The sequence below is a fragment of the Mastomys coucha genome, chromosome X (genome assembly GCF_008632895.1).
Source record: "Mastomys coucha isolate ucsf_1 chromosome X, UCSF_Mcou_1, whole genome shotgun sequence".
In the NCBI taxonomy this organism is placed as follows: domain Eukaryota; kingdom Metazoa; phylum Chordata; class Mammalia; order Rodentia; family Muridae; genus Mastomys; species Mastomys coucha.
The window spans coordinates 122,807,733-122,821,507 of NC_045030.1; the positions used below are offsets into that span (position 1 = coordinate 122,807,733).

Here is a 13,775-nt window from a genome sequence, read left to right on the forward strand (position 1 = left end):
TCTTGTCTTTTTTACAATCCATCAGAGTTTCTGGGAAAACATTGGAGTAAATCATGCAGCCAAGAGCCTGGAGTGATATATAGTGTGACATTCATTTCCTACATTACACTTAATAGGGACAACATGCTCAAAAGAGCCACATAATTAGTTTCCTTCATTTCTGAGACTCTCATCAATGGAAAACAAGTGAAATTTTACAGTAGTAAAGGCCAAGGCAACTTTCAGATTTAGCATGTTTCTGCCATGCTTAGAAACAAATAAGCAATGGCTGAGGTAGAGAACTGACATATGATTTGTAACTCAGGGTCATTAACTTTTAAGTTAATAGTTCAGAGGGATTGGATTCCAAAAGATCAGTAGGATAAATCTTTAGGCCATAAGCAAATTAAGAGCATGTTATAAAACTGAGAATTATGAAAATCTCCTAAAGATTCATATTAACCACTGAAATTCTGTATAAAATAGCCATGATTTCTCTGAATTAGAATAGCAAGGTCTTAAAATGTATGAATTCCCAGCTTTTGCATACGAACTGTTATTAGTATAAGTCCATAAATCAATATGTGGTAAATAAATGCTTTTTGTGTCAAATAATTTATGTGACTGAGCAGAAGTTTGATAAAAGCACCAAAAGATAAAACTAATTATAAGTATGTCCTCTCTTTTTAAAATTTACTCATTTGTTCATTTTCTTGAAAGCACATATAGACAAATATATGGTTTTCCTTGCTTAAAATATAGATTACATACCACCAAGAAACTTGACATTTACTCGAGACAAAATATAAGCAAGGTAGGACCTTGAGACTGAGATAAATAGGTTGAATGATCTTTCAGAATAAGGACAAACTTTAGAAATAGATGGATATTATTGATATAAACAGATGATAAACACAGAAAACAGCCTATAAAACATAGGAAGAAACAGTGGATCTAATGTGATGGGAAAAGTTAAATAGCTTCTACAAACCAGTGTACTGAAATTAAGTATCAGATTTTAAGTTCAGATGTAAGAATGAAAACAGCTACTACTAAAATATGCATTAACTGAGACTTTATACTTCCTTTATTTTTGTCTTCCTTATAAAAACCAGTATCAGAGATATTAAATACATTTTGAGATAGGATCATTCAAGGTAACCTATGCTAACTTTGAACTCATTTATGTTCAAAGTCCAGGATTGCATCAAAACTGAAATTCTTGAAGAAAACATTGAAGAAAGGAAATGCTAAAAATAAGAGTATAAGTTGAATGTGAGTGTAATGGCATATGCCTGCAATTCTAGCACTTGGTAGGCAGAAACAGTAGGATCAATTCAAGGTCATCCTCTAGTACATAGTGAGTTTGAGGCTACCTTAAGCAACATAAGACCCTGTTTCAAAATAAACAACCAACCAACAGTTGTTGTTTATTAACTGTTAACTGTTTAATAATACAAAGGAAAAGAAGATAAAAATTTAAATTCATTAATTCCTGTGTTATATATGTATATTTCTTCCCCAAAACAAGCCATAGATGTAGGCTTATTTTTTGATGAGACATGAGAGGATCATAAAGGACAAGTGACTTGCTCAAGGCCACAGAGCTAAAAACTGATGAAGTTGCTGTGTAACCAAAGCATTTTATTCCAAAGCTTACACTTACTGCAGTGTATACCACATCAGGTGTGGAATAATTCTTCATAGTTGCTGAAGCACTGAATGAAGCAGAGTTAAGCATCCCTCTGGAAGAATGTAGTCATAGCTGAGTTTTGCAGCACTGTAGTATAAAGATAGTCTATTTGTACACAGTCTAATGTTGATGGCATGCTAAGGTGAAATTAGAAAGCATCAAAAACTTCAATGGACAGTTAGATAAACTTTCATCTTATATTCAACAAAAGTATAAATATTAATATATGAATATATATTTGAGATTAAGGTGCTTGAGAAACATCCAAATGAACTAGAAGAAAAGCCAGCTGGACCTGAATGTCTGTGGGTCACCTGGGATGTTTCAGTTGGAAGTATTATTTTGAGAGTCTTTAGCATAATTGAAGCCTAAAGTGTGACTATGGCTGCTTCCAGAGAGAATACAAACAAAAGAAAGGGGTCCAGGAAATGATGTTTAAGGAATCCCAAGCTCTTCATTACCTTGTACCTGGCTGTAAAACTACCTGTTTCTTAAAAGCAGCAATGCTATAGAGAGGAGATCAGAGAGGACTTCATTAACACTTTGATCAGACATTGGTCCTAAGCTTTGAAGTATGAGTATTATTTCTCTCACTTGTGAAAGTAGGATGGTCAAGTCAGCCTTGCAGAGAGAAGAAGCACAGTGGCATAAAATCAAATGCTGCATAGGGAGAATACAAAGTAAATCTTTTATCACATTAATGGAAAAGCTAGTGTGAGACCTGGTGTGGTGGCACATGCCTATGACCTCAGTACTAGCAAGACTAAGGCAAAAGCCTCCTATTTGAGATCAGGGAGCTCAAGGGCAGCCTGAGAGTTTTAAACAAAAACGAGGTAAAATAAACAAAAAGAGAGTGGGAATTAAACAGGGCTGAGAATAAAGAAGCAAAGTCAAACCAAACAAGGTTCAGTGTTTTAACGGTGGTGGCCAGAGGCTGGTCTACTAAGCACAGGTCCCTATGTAGATTTTATCTCCAGTATGTGTAAGGATAGTGGCAGAAAAGGCCACAACAATAACTGGACCAGTAGTGAGAAATATTAATCTTGTACCCAATGGGACACTTTTCAAGTCTTAGGAAATTAAAGGCCATATGCACATTTAGAAAAGGCATTCTGATCTTCATGAAATTATGCAATGGAAAAATAATTGTGCTTATAGCTCTGTGTTCACATACCTCTCAACTGATCTTTTTAGATTATCTGAAGTTATTGCTTTTGGGACAAAGTAAAATATTTCAATAATGATATTTGGCATTTGAAAACTTACTCAAGTCATGAAGCCTGGAGGTCCCAAAGCCCCAGGTCTGAAAAGTTGAAACGTTGACTGTATTCTCTAAGCATGTTTTTACTGATAGCCAGTTTTTTCCATCCATGTGGAATCTGTTCCACAGAATAAAGAAGTAAGAGTGTGAGATGTTAATGGATCAGTGAAAAATGACCCTGATTGATCTTTTCCATTAGAAGATGTTTGATGGGATAAACCATCATGACTAAAAGCAACTTAAAGAAGAATGTTCATTTTGCTTTCAGTTCCAGAAAGCTGGAGTCCATAATGTCAAGTACAGCATGGCACCCTAGCAGGAAGCTGTCTGGTTACTTTCCCATCCATACAGGAAGCACAGACAGAGTGAAGGAAGAAGAACAAGGCTATAAATTTTCAAAGTCTGTCCTCAGGCAAGTCTGAACCTTGTAAAGGTTCCATAAACTCTTCAAACCACACCATTAAACTGGGAACTATGTATTCAAATGCATGTGCATATGGGAGATAGTTCTTATTCAAAACATCACAGATGGTATACAGATAATTCAACTCCAGATGATACTGAGATCATAACAGAAATGTTCTATATTGCCCTTTTCTGAGATTTCTTCCTAAACCTACCAAGAAATAGTAGGTAGAAATAGATATGATTATATTCATTCTTTAGAAAAAAATCAGTTTACAATTGTCTTGGATTTCTCCCCTTTCTAGAAAATATGAAGATGGTCATGTTTGGTCAATGTGGTCAAAAACTTGAAAGTAAAAAATAAACAAGCCTTCTGAGAAATATAGGTAGGACCTTGAGATTGAGATAAATAGGTTGAATGATCTTTCGGAATAAGGAAAAAATTTAGAAATAGATGAATATTATTGATATAAACAGATGATAAACACAGAAAACAGCCTATAAAACATAGGAAGAAACAGTGGATCTAATGTGATGGGAAAAGTCAAATAGCTTCTACAAACCAGTATACTGAAATTAAGTATCAGATTTTAAATTCAGATGTAAGAATGAAAACAGCTACTACTAAAATATGCATTAACTGAGACTTTATACCTCCTGTATTTATGTCTTCCTTATACAAACCAGTGTCAGAGATACTAAATACATTTTGAGATAGGATCACTCAAGGTAGCCTATGCTAACTTTGAACTCATTTATGTTCATAGTCCAGGATTGCTTCAAATCTGAAATTCTCCCACCTCTGTCTCTTGCCTGCTGGAATTACAGATATGAACTGCTATACATAACTTATTCAACTTATTTTTTTAATATATACAGGATCTTCATTTTAAAATAAAGAAACAAAAAAGGAATAAAAAACAGTAGTTAATTCCCTTTTCTTTATGATGGTATCCCTTATTAATATTATGTATATTTAATTATATATTTTTCATAAACAGAGTCATACAAGTTACTTTGCACTTAATGTTATTGTCAATAACTTTCTATAAATTAAATATTACAAAAAGTCACCCTTGAAGGCTGGTGAGATGGTTCCATAGTTAAAAGCCCTTGCTATCAAGTATGATGACCTAAGTTTAATCCCTGTAACAGATATAGCAGAAAGAAAAAAAAAAACACCCACCACAAGTTTTCCTCTATCTTCCAGAAACACGCTTTGGTGTACAAACAAACACAAACACAGGCCTGCATGCATCAATACACACACCAAGTAAAATATATGTGAAAAATTTAAAATAAATTTTGAATAACCAGTATTGTTTTGTCACAGATTAAATTATTTAATAATTTCCTTACTGGTATTTAATAATTTCCTTACTTAGATTGACTCTTTGTTCTGTAATTAAATCTGTGATGGATATCTATCTACAAATCTTTGTGCTCATTGCACTCTGCATCTTGGGAGACATTTGCAGAATTAAAGCCTTAAATCTGTTTCAAGATGACAGGTTGAATAAACAATGAAACCTCACTTTCCCAAACAGTACAGATACCGTAAATAGTATTCACAAGTTTGTCACTACTTCCCCAAACAGGGCAGCTCTTGAATGCCTAGATGAAATGCTAAGGCTCATGAGATTTGAGCAAATGTTGATTTCCTGTACATTTTATAAGAAAGTATGGATTTGTTTTAGAGTTAGTTTAGCCAAAAAGACTAGAGATAAAGCAGCTACTTTCCAAATAGTAGATGACAAATAAGGACAACACACCTAATTTATCTACAAAAAAATATCAGAGATGGGGTGGGGAGACTTGTCATAATTAGTATAAAATAATGTAAGTTGTGCATTAGAAAATATAGTTTGTGTTGGGAATTTTAAATATAAAATGATTTGCAACTTGTAAAGATTGTGTCTAAAACTAATGAGAGAGAAATGTTGAAAATTAAGGGATTAGAAATTATATCAGGTAAAATATTAATGAAAAGGAAGATGAGGGGGTAATGCTAATTACACATAAAATAGAATTTGAGATAAATGGACTAAAAAGCTAATACATTTATAAACACCGATTCCTTCAAGTAATAGAAAGCTAGGTATTTCATGTTACAGTTTAGAAAATGCTAGAACATTAAACTCATTTTATGAGCCTATAAACTTGTCCTATTAGAGAACTACTACCAGGAAACAGAATTCCCTTTGCCTCTGAAGGCTACTACATCTGAATAAAAACAACTGAAAGCAATCATAGGACAAGCTGTCTTAGTTTCACTGCATTTGGAGGTAGATAATTCTTTGTTATGAAGGACTGCCTCATGCCCTATAGTATGTTTTTATAATATCCCTGGCCTCTGCTCACTCAACCCAAGTCAGAAGCTATGCTGCACACCATGCCCTTTCTCCATACCTTGTTATAAAGATCAAAAATATTCCTGAGCCTTGCTAAGCATTTCCTGCAATGATAAATCATTTCCAACTCAAAACTACTGTTATTAAGAAAGACTAAGTGGATTGGAAGGACTATATTAAGTCAAAGATGACCTGTCTCTAAATTCACACTTATCTAAGCTTACATTTTCTTATATTAATTTCAAACAAACAAACAAGAAAAAAGAAACTTTACACTCTGTCACTAAGCCCAATCTCTCCATTTGGGGACAGAAATTATTTACTATCATGTGTTTATTTTTCCCCATTAAATATTAGATTATTTACCATTAAAAATATAGTTTGAAAAAAAATAGCTTGAGTTTCATTAACTTTAATGAACTGGAAAGAATTGATATTAAATGTAAACTTCCCATCAATGACTTCCATTTTTTTAAATTAAACTCCCATGTGATCATTTTTGCTATTGAATACAATATTATATTTTGTGGCATATTGGTCTTGTATATTTTCTACTAAGAGTGTTCTTGGGGTTTTACTTTGTTGCAATGATAAACAGAAAGGTATCTTTAAAGTTCTAATAAATAATTTCTGAATTTAATTTTCAGTTTCAGTAGTCAATAAACTATGTCCCTTAATTCAAATCTGACCTGTTATCTGTTCTTATAGAGATTTATTGTTAAACATTTGATCTCATTTGTTGCTTGTTTGTCATGGATATTCTTCTACTATTACAATATTGATGAGTAATTGGAATAGATGGATGCCATATAGCCCTCAGAATATAAACTATTTACATGATGGTCCTTTACAGATAATATATACTGGACTCCAGTTTTCATTAATGAATCTAAATTATTTCATATTTTTTGGTCAAATCTTGGAGATTACTTATATTGACAATCTTCAGAATAATCTATCTTTTTATCTATAATGCCTTAATCCATTTGCTAGCACTATAACAAAATACTTGAGACTAGTTTTTAAAAACTAGAAGTTGATTTGGTTCACATTTGTGGAGGCTAGAATTCTAGAGGAATGGTCCTGACATTTATTAGGTAGACACTGAGAAGACACTAACATGGCAAAAGGCCTCACAGAATAATGCCCGCACCCACTATGACCTCATCTAAATTTAAATGCCTCCCAAAGATCCCACTAGAAAATATCATTAACAAACAGATTTCAAGATTAAGTTTCCAAAGCATAAACTGTAGGGGAATTTTAATCCAGCAATATGGCTGCTCTGATCACATCCAAAGACCTTCTAGGTCTATGATCTGGCTGGAATGGAGATATGCCTTTAGTACACACCTTTAATCCCATACATTGAAGGTAAAGTTAGTTTGGAAAAAGAAGCAGCCATGTTTAAAAGTAATGTCTAGTTGAGAGGCAGACAAGTGACAAATGAGGATAGATTTGACAGAGTAGGTAGGACCTGCCCAACTCTCAGGAGAACAAAGAAAGAGAAGCAACCTAAGAGGGAGCAGTGTAGAGGGAGGTAGAAGGAAACAGTTTTATTGTGACAGTTGTACAGAGATTGCTCCTGAAGAGAGAAAAAGCTAGACACAAGTGAATACAGAACAGTCCAGAGAAAGAGAAGGAACCAGCAGATTAGAACAGATTGCTAGAGTTAGTTTGAGGCCATGAAGGGCAATTCAATGAAATGTGTAAAGAAGAGAGTGAATAGATCAGCTTGGAGAGGAGTTTCAGCCAGAACGTCTGAATTCAAGTAGGCAGCCAGAGCTCAGAGAGCACTAGAAAGGGTGAGCTTATTCAGCAGTAAGTCTCACAGGCTAAATGCAGTCTAGGTAAGATTGTATGAAGGATAGAAGCTTCCAGGACTAGGCCTAGGTTAGAAGACTAAGAGAGTAAGCATTGGATTTACTTTTACAGTGAACTTTAGGAAGAGTTTGCCAAACCTTAGTTAGTGTCTCCTACTTTCAAAACATGAGTCCTCTGGTTTTGTAATTTAGGTAGTTGGTTAGTTATGTGGTTTGAAAATTTCTGTTCTCAGTAATTCATATGTTCAAAACTACTAACAAAAGTAGTGAAACTACTACTACATAGCATTAGGAAGTGAAACTTTGGGAGGTGACTAACTAAAAGTCCTAATTAGTTGAATGAGAAAGTTCATAAAGCATGTGCAAAATCCTATATCATTCACTTCTACAAAAAGATTCCACAATTAGGTTGAGAGAAGGCTCTTACATTTCCAAGCTTCCAGAACTATGAAAACTAAGTGCATTTTACTTTCAAAATATCCAGTCTATGGTATTTTATTACAGCCAGCCACAAAGGTTCAAATGAAGAGTTACATGACTGTTATTACTGAGCTTCCTAAAACCTTATCTGGTGTTAACAAAAATGCATGTGGTATTTATTCTACTGTGTATATATTTAGTATAATGCTGACTTTAGCTTTTAAATAATTTTGTTTATCATATTAAGAACTATATTTTAATTAATACATTTATTTTCATGCAATAAGACAGGCTCTGATACAGAAGACATCAATCCAAGAGGTAAGTAGCTCACCCATAGCAATTACCCACAGTTTATAGAATACCATTAAGTAGTTTTTTCTTTTTCTGGATTAACTATTATACCTTATTTATTTATTTATTTATTTATTTATTGACTGATTCATTCATTCATTCATTTTTGCAAAAGAGGCTGTATAAATACTTATAATTTTTCAATAGATTCTTAGAATTAGCTGATGAGCTGGGCAATACACTCAGATCTACACCCTGTTGCTTGTTTCCAGAGTTGGATTTCCTGGGATTTTTCCCTGACTCTGTCACCTCTCACCACGCCTATCCACTTTCTTTGGTCCGGTTTTCACACTGAAGGAGATTCTTTTGCCCAAGGATGTTGACCTTTCAGGTGGATTAGGGGATACTCTTGCTATACAAAAGCCTATCTTTAGGCTTTATACTGGATAACAAGCCTTCTGTTTACCTGGCCAAAGTCCTTTTATTTAGGACAATGTCTCCAGGACTGCCATTTTGAGGTGCCACTTTGGACCTAACATTTTGAGAAAACGGAAGATAGAAGCTGAAAGTGAATAGGTTGGTAAGAGATAACTTTCTCACAAATGTTTCTAATGGTCACAATCTTGGTAGATTAAAAATCACAAATACCATTCTAAATGCAAAATTTGTTCACATTTAATTACATAAACTGTATCATCTCTTCTTTTATTTTGGTGTTCACTAAACTGATAAAGTTATTCACCTATGTATCTGTACTAGTTGTTATTCTACTTGCTATGAAAAAACAGACAAACAAAAAACATTCCTTGACAGTTTAAGGGAGAAAGATTTTGTTTTGACTTCAGGATGCGTAGTCCATCAAGGTGGGAAAGGTATGGGAACAGAAGTGTGAGGTAGTGCCTCACATTGGTTTCTCAGGAAGGAAGCAAAGAATCAACAAGTAGTAGATCCAAGTAATAAAGCCTCAAGTCTCACCTCCAATGACCTACTTGGGCCACAGAAGCTCTACATCATAAAAGTTCCACATCCTATCAAACAATATTTAACTAGCTGGGAAACAAATGTTAAACACAGAAGCCTATGGATGACATTTAACATTCAAGCCATAACATTCTGTCCCTGATCTCCATAGGTAGCTGACCATTTCATAATGTAAACTGCATTCATTTCAACATCAAAAGTCTCAATATTCTTTAAGCAATTCAACATTGTTCAAAAGTGCAAAGTTGAAGTCATTCCTAAGACTTAATCTCTTAAGTGTGAGGTGATGTAAAATCAAAAGCCAAGTTATGTATTTCTAATATAAATTGGCACAGAGTAATCATTCCCATTCCATAAGAGAGAAGTGGGTGAATATCAAGGAATGATAAGAAAAAAATTTGATTAAAATTCAAAAAGGCAAACACAAAATCCTGCCATACCATGCCTAGATATATAGAGATAGAGAGATACATGGTATAGATATAGATGCTATAGATATAGTTGATGTAATAATAGATAACATTGATGGCAGAGATATAAATTATGTAGATAGAGGTAGATGTAGATAAAGATACAGCATATAAATTTGTACTGGTTGAGTTGAGAAACCATAAAAAATAACATAGATGTGAAAGCTTAATGTAAATTTTTCTTTCATAGTTATAAAGACTGAAATTTTGAGATTGAAATGGCAACATGTTCTAACAGACGACCATCTTCTTCTTGCATTTCTTTTGGTCTTTCTTCACCTAGTGCTCACAGAAAAAGAAAAAACAATATTACTTCTGAGGAAACTAATCCCATGATAAATGTTCACTCTCATTACTTTAACTGAATCTAATCTAACCTAACCTAATCTAATGGAGTCTCATCTTCATATAATCAAACTTTGTAAATTAGGGCTTCACAATAGGAAAAGGAGCTAGATAAAATTATGCAGTTAAGTCCATAGCAGAAATGAAAGGTACCAACTATACTTCATTCTTCCTCTGGTGCTTCTACTGAATAAATACTGGAGGTGTTTCTGTGTTTTTTGTGTTAACATAATTTACATATGAGGTTAAGACAGATAATAGTATAAGTTAAAACAGTTGACTACTAAAGTCTGAAATGATATGTCTCTGGAGATGGCCCTCTTATAAGCAGGTAATACCAAAGGTTTTCTACCTCAGCTAAAGAAGGTGTTGTTACTGGAGTGATTCAGTGTTTTCCTGAGCAGGTGGAGTGTTTCTCTAAACTGTGTTGAGATACACATTGAGGTGTTGTGATTTCATCAACTTTTAATTTTAATAAGCTAGCCATCACATTTTAATCTTAATTCAGCAGCTTCAATCACTAATTGTTCCAGTAGAATGATCAGAAAGTTGAAGGATTGTGTGATCTACAAAGCTTTTGACATGTGCATACTTTTTCATCTTAAGAATTTCTTTTTCTTCCAACTTGGATGCTGCCAAAAGCATTTTTTAAGAACAGAATAATGAATATGAAATTAATTATATCAAAACTTCATCATTCCCAATATCATATGATGATAGCTCATTTTGTGTTTAAATATTATTAGCTTAATATTAAACATCTAGAGACTTTGTTAGCCCTGAGGTTGAAATACTTAGTTCAAAGAAACTTTGATCCTTTAATTATTTCCATCATATTGTACATTGAAACAAATTATATTTATCATTAGCCAAGAAAATTAATACAGTAAAACTACTGACATGAAACCTGATTATGATATGTTTGAAATTATTTTCCCTGGTTTATTAAATATCTATCTCTAAAACAAGTGAATTTGATTAGTGAGTATGTGGGAGACAAGTATTACCAGAAGATGGCTCAGAGGAGGGAGCTCTGACTTTCCTTTTAGGATTTGTAAACAGGACACAAAGACCTAGCTAGCAATTTCATTAAATAAAAAAAAAGCAGGTATGTCCTAAGCGTCTCCTAGCATTTCAAAAGGCTTTGACACTTCAAACTGATTTTTCCCTGGCCAGTTCTATGTTCATTTATGTAAGTGTTGAAACTAATACTTCATTTATGGAATAATAAATTCTTGGAAGGAAAGAAAAGGAACATAAAGTTTAATATTTAAAGAACAACCTAATCCAAAACAGCATGATTAAGACACAAGTTTCAAGTACTCACTAAAGCAGAGACTATTTTTAAAAGGTAGCACAGGAAGAGAAAATATTTAATTAAAACTTTTTCCTCCACTTCTGTATAGAATCTCTAAAGGTAACAGATAATCCTCCAATTGAATTAGTTAACTTGGATCATATTTCTTAGTTTTCCAACCCAATGGTTTGGCTGTTACATGCAACAGTTACATCTGGGAGTTAGAGTTACGCCAAGTCAGAAACAATATTTAAATCTTCCAAGCAAACCAATACTTCACTTCAGCAATCTAGATGAAATGCCAAGTCATATTCTTCTGTGGTTTCCAGGAATAATCATAATCCTCATAATATCATTTTATTTCAAAACAAAAGTTGTTGAACCAGTGACAAAGATTAAATGAATGTTCAACAACTTTACAAATGTCTTAGAAAGTTGCAAATGTAAGACGTTGTTTGGTCTCTGATAAATAAAGCATTTAAGTAGCTACTTTTCAAAAATAGAATTTTAGCAGAACTAGACACAAGGTTGTAGCCCTATTTCATTTTTTATACTCTGTAAAGTATTAATCAAGCACAATACAATGTGCAAAATATGACAAAGATTTTTTTTTAAAAAAGTAAGGAATGTGTTTTTTTTCAATGTTCCCTTTAATGACCCCCATCTCCCTTGAAGGGCAGGTGCAGGCAGCTAGGCGACTGGCAAGACATGTTCACTTGAAGATCTTGCCTTGATTGACAGCTTTGCCCACGTGCTGGAAGGCCCCCTCCCAGGAAAAGTACTCTCGAACCAGGGTCTGGGTCTCCTTGCTACCAGGATCCAGTTTCCGCCATGTATATGACTCATAGTCCACCTGCCAATCTGGACTCAGCAGAAAGGCAAGTTCTTGGCCTTGGAAGACCCAAACACCAGAAACGGAGCTGCTATTGTTGGTGCCAAAAAGAATAACACTAGCAAAAGCATTCTTCCTCAGTTTGTCCAATCGCTCAAACATTCCAGTGATGAGATTGCAACTCATGAAGGTCTGGGTGAGTTCTTCAGGGAAGTGGTACTCAGCACACCACAGGGACCAGCCATGTTTATCAAAGTGCTTCCAAAAGTATGGCAGTGCCATAGAGAGGGTGCCCTCATTGGAGTACTTACGCTTAAACTCATCCAACACAAAGGTACTCTTGGGCAGGTGAGCAAGAGGATCCTTGGCCTTGGGCTCAGCAGCCAATGCCTGCTCACACTCATCCATCTCTTCCTCAGGAGCTGGGGCAGCTGCCTTTTTTTCCTCTTTCTGCTCAGCTGGGGGCTTCTGTTTCTCTTCTCGAGAACCCTTCTCTTTCCTTGGGGTATCCTTTTTAGGCTGGCTCTCTGCAAACTTCTTAGCATCAAACTGAGCCATCTTCTCTCACAGCTTCACCTCCCTCAAGATAACCCTGAACTGGGGCTGGTTAATGCAGGTAAGGAACCATCAGTTGGTATTGGGGAAGGCCTGGAGAAAAGAAGGCTCTAAGACCTGTTTATAGAGCCACATTAGGGTGCAGACAACTGTGATATCAGCCAGTGTCACTCGCTCACCCACCAGAAAAGTCCTTGTCTTCAAGTGAGTGTCCAGCAGCCCCAGGATTCCCTTCACCTCTTCTTTTGCATTTTCAGTGGCCTGTTTGTTGTGGTGCATAATGCCCAAGGTGGGGAACACCCAGGTGCTAGCTGGAGGAATGATGTCACTGTCAGCAAAGCTCACCCACTGCACCACCTGAGCTGCTGCCTCTGGAGTACTTCCCCGCAGCTCCTTGTTGCTTACATAATAAGCGATGGCATTGCTCTCAAACACACAAAATCCATCATCACTTTAAAATGCTGGAACCTTGCCGGCAGGAAATTTTCAGAGAAATTCAGGGGTGCGGTTTGTTTGGCCAAAGTGGAAGTGGGGTGGTGTGGAGAGCACACGGACCTGAGCCCAGCTGTACTGAGCAGCAATGAGGGCCTTGAAGGCCCTCCAGTTTTCAGGGTATGTGTACAGGGTCCCAGCTGCCATGGTGATTCCTCAGAGAAAGCATGTTTTTTTTTTTTTTTTTTGAGGTATAGGTTTTTTTGTTTTTTGTTTTTAGTATTTTTTATTTTTTTTCAAACTTTTATTGCATTATGATAAGAAAAGATACATGATTTCAATTTATCTGAATTTGTTAACATTTAAAAACATATTTTAAGTAAATAGAACTACCCCACTCTTCCGAGACCCCCCTTCAATACCTACAATATCTTTTTTATCATATTCCTTAAAATTTATAAAATATGACAATAAAAATAAGTATTATAAAAGTTGTTTGATATAAAACAACAATCAATTTAGCAGTCTTATGTAGATGCTTGTCTACAGCAATAGTAAAAATGCATTTATCTCAATATAAATTTTAAATAACTCCAAACATATTAACTATATACTTCAAAATAATACATCACTACTA

General features: G+C 34.8%; 1 pseudogene across 1 annotated transcript; it reads right to left on the reverse strand.

Moving 5' to 3' along the window:
• Window positions 1-11,954: 11,954 nt before the first annotated feature.
• LOC116094409 lies at window positions 11,955-13,345 on the reverse strand (annotated as a pseudogene). The gene has a single exon (XR_004120097.1). The product of XR_004120097.1 is annotated as an elongation factor 1-gamma pseudogene (transcript).
• Window positions 13,346-13,775: the final 430 nt, after the last annotated feature.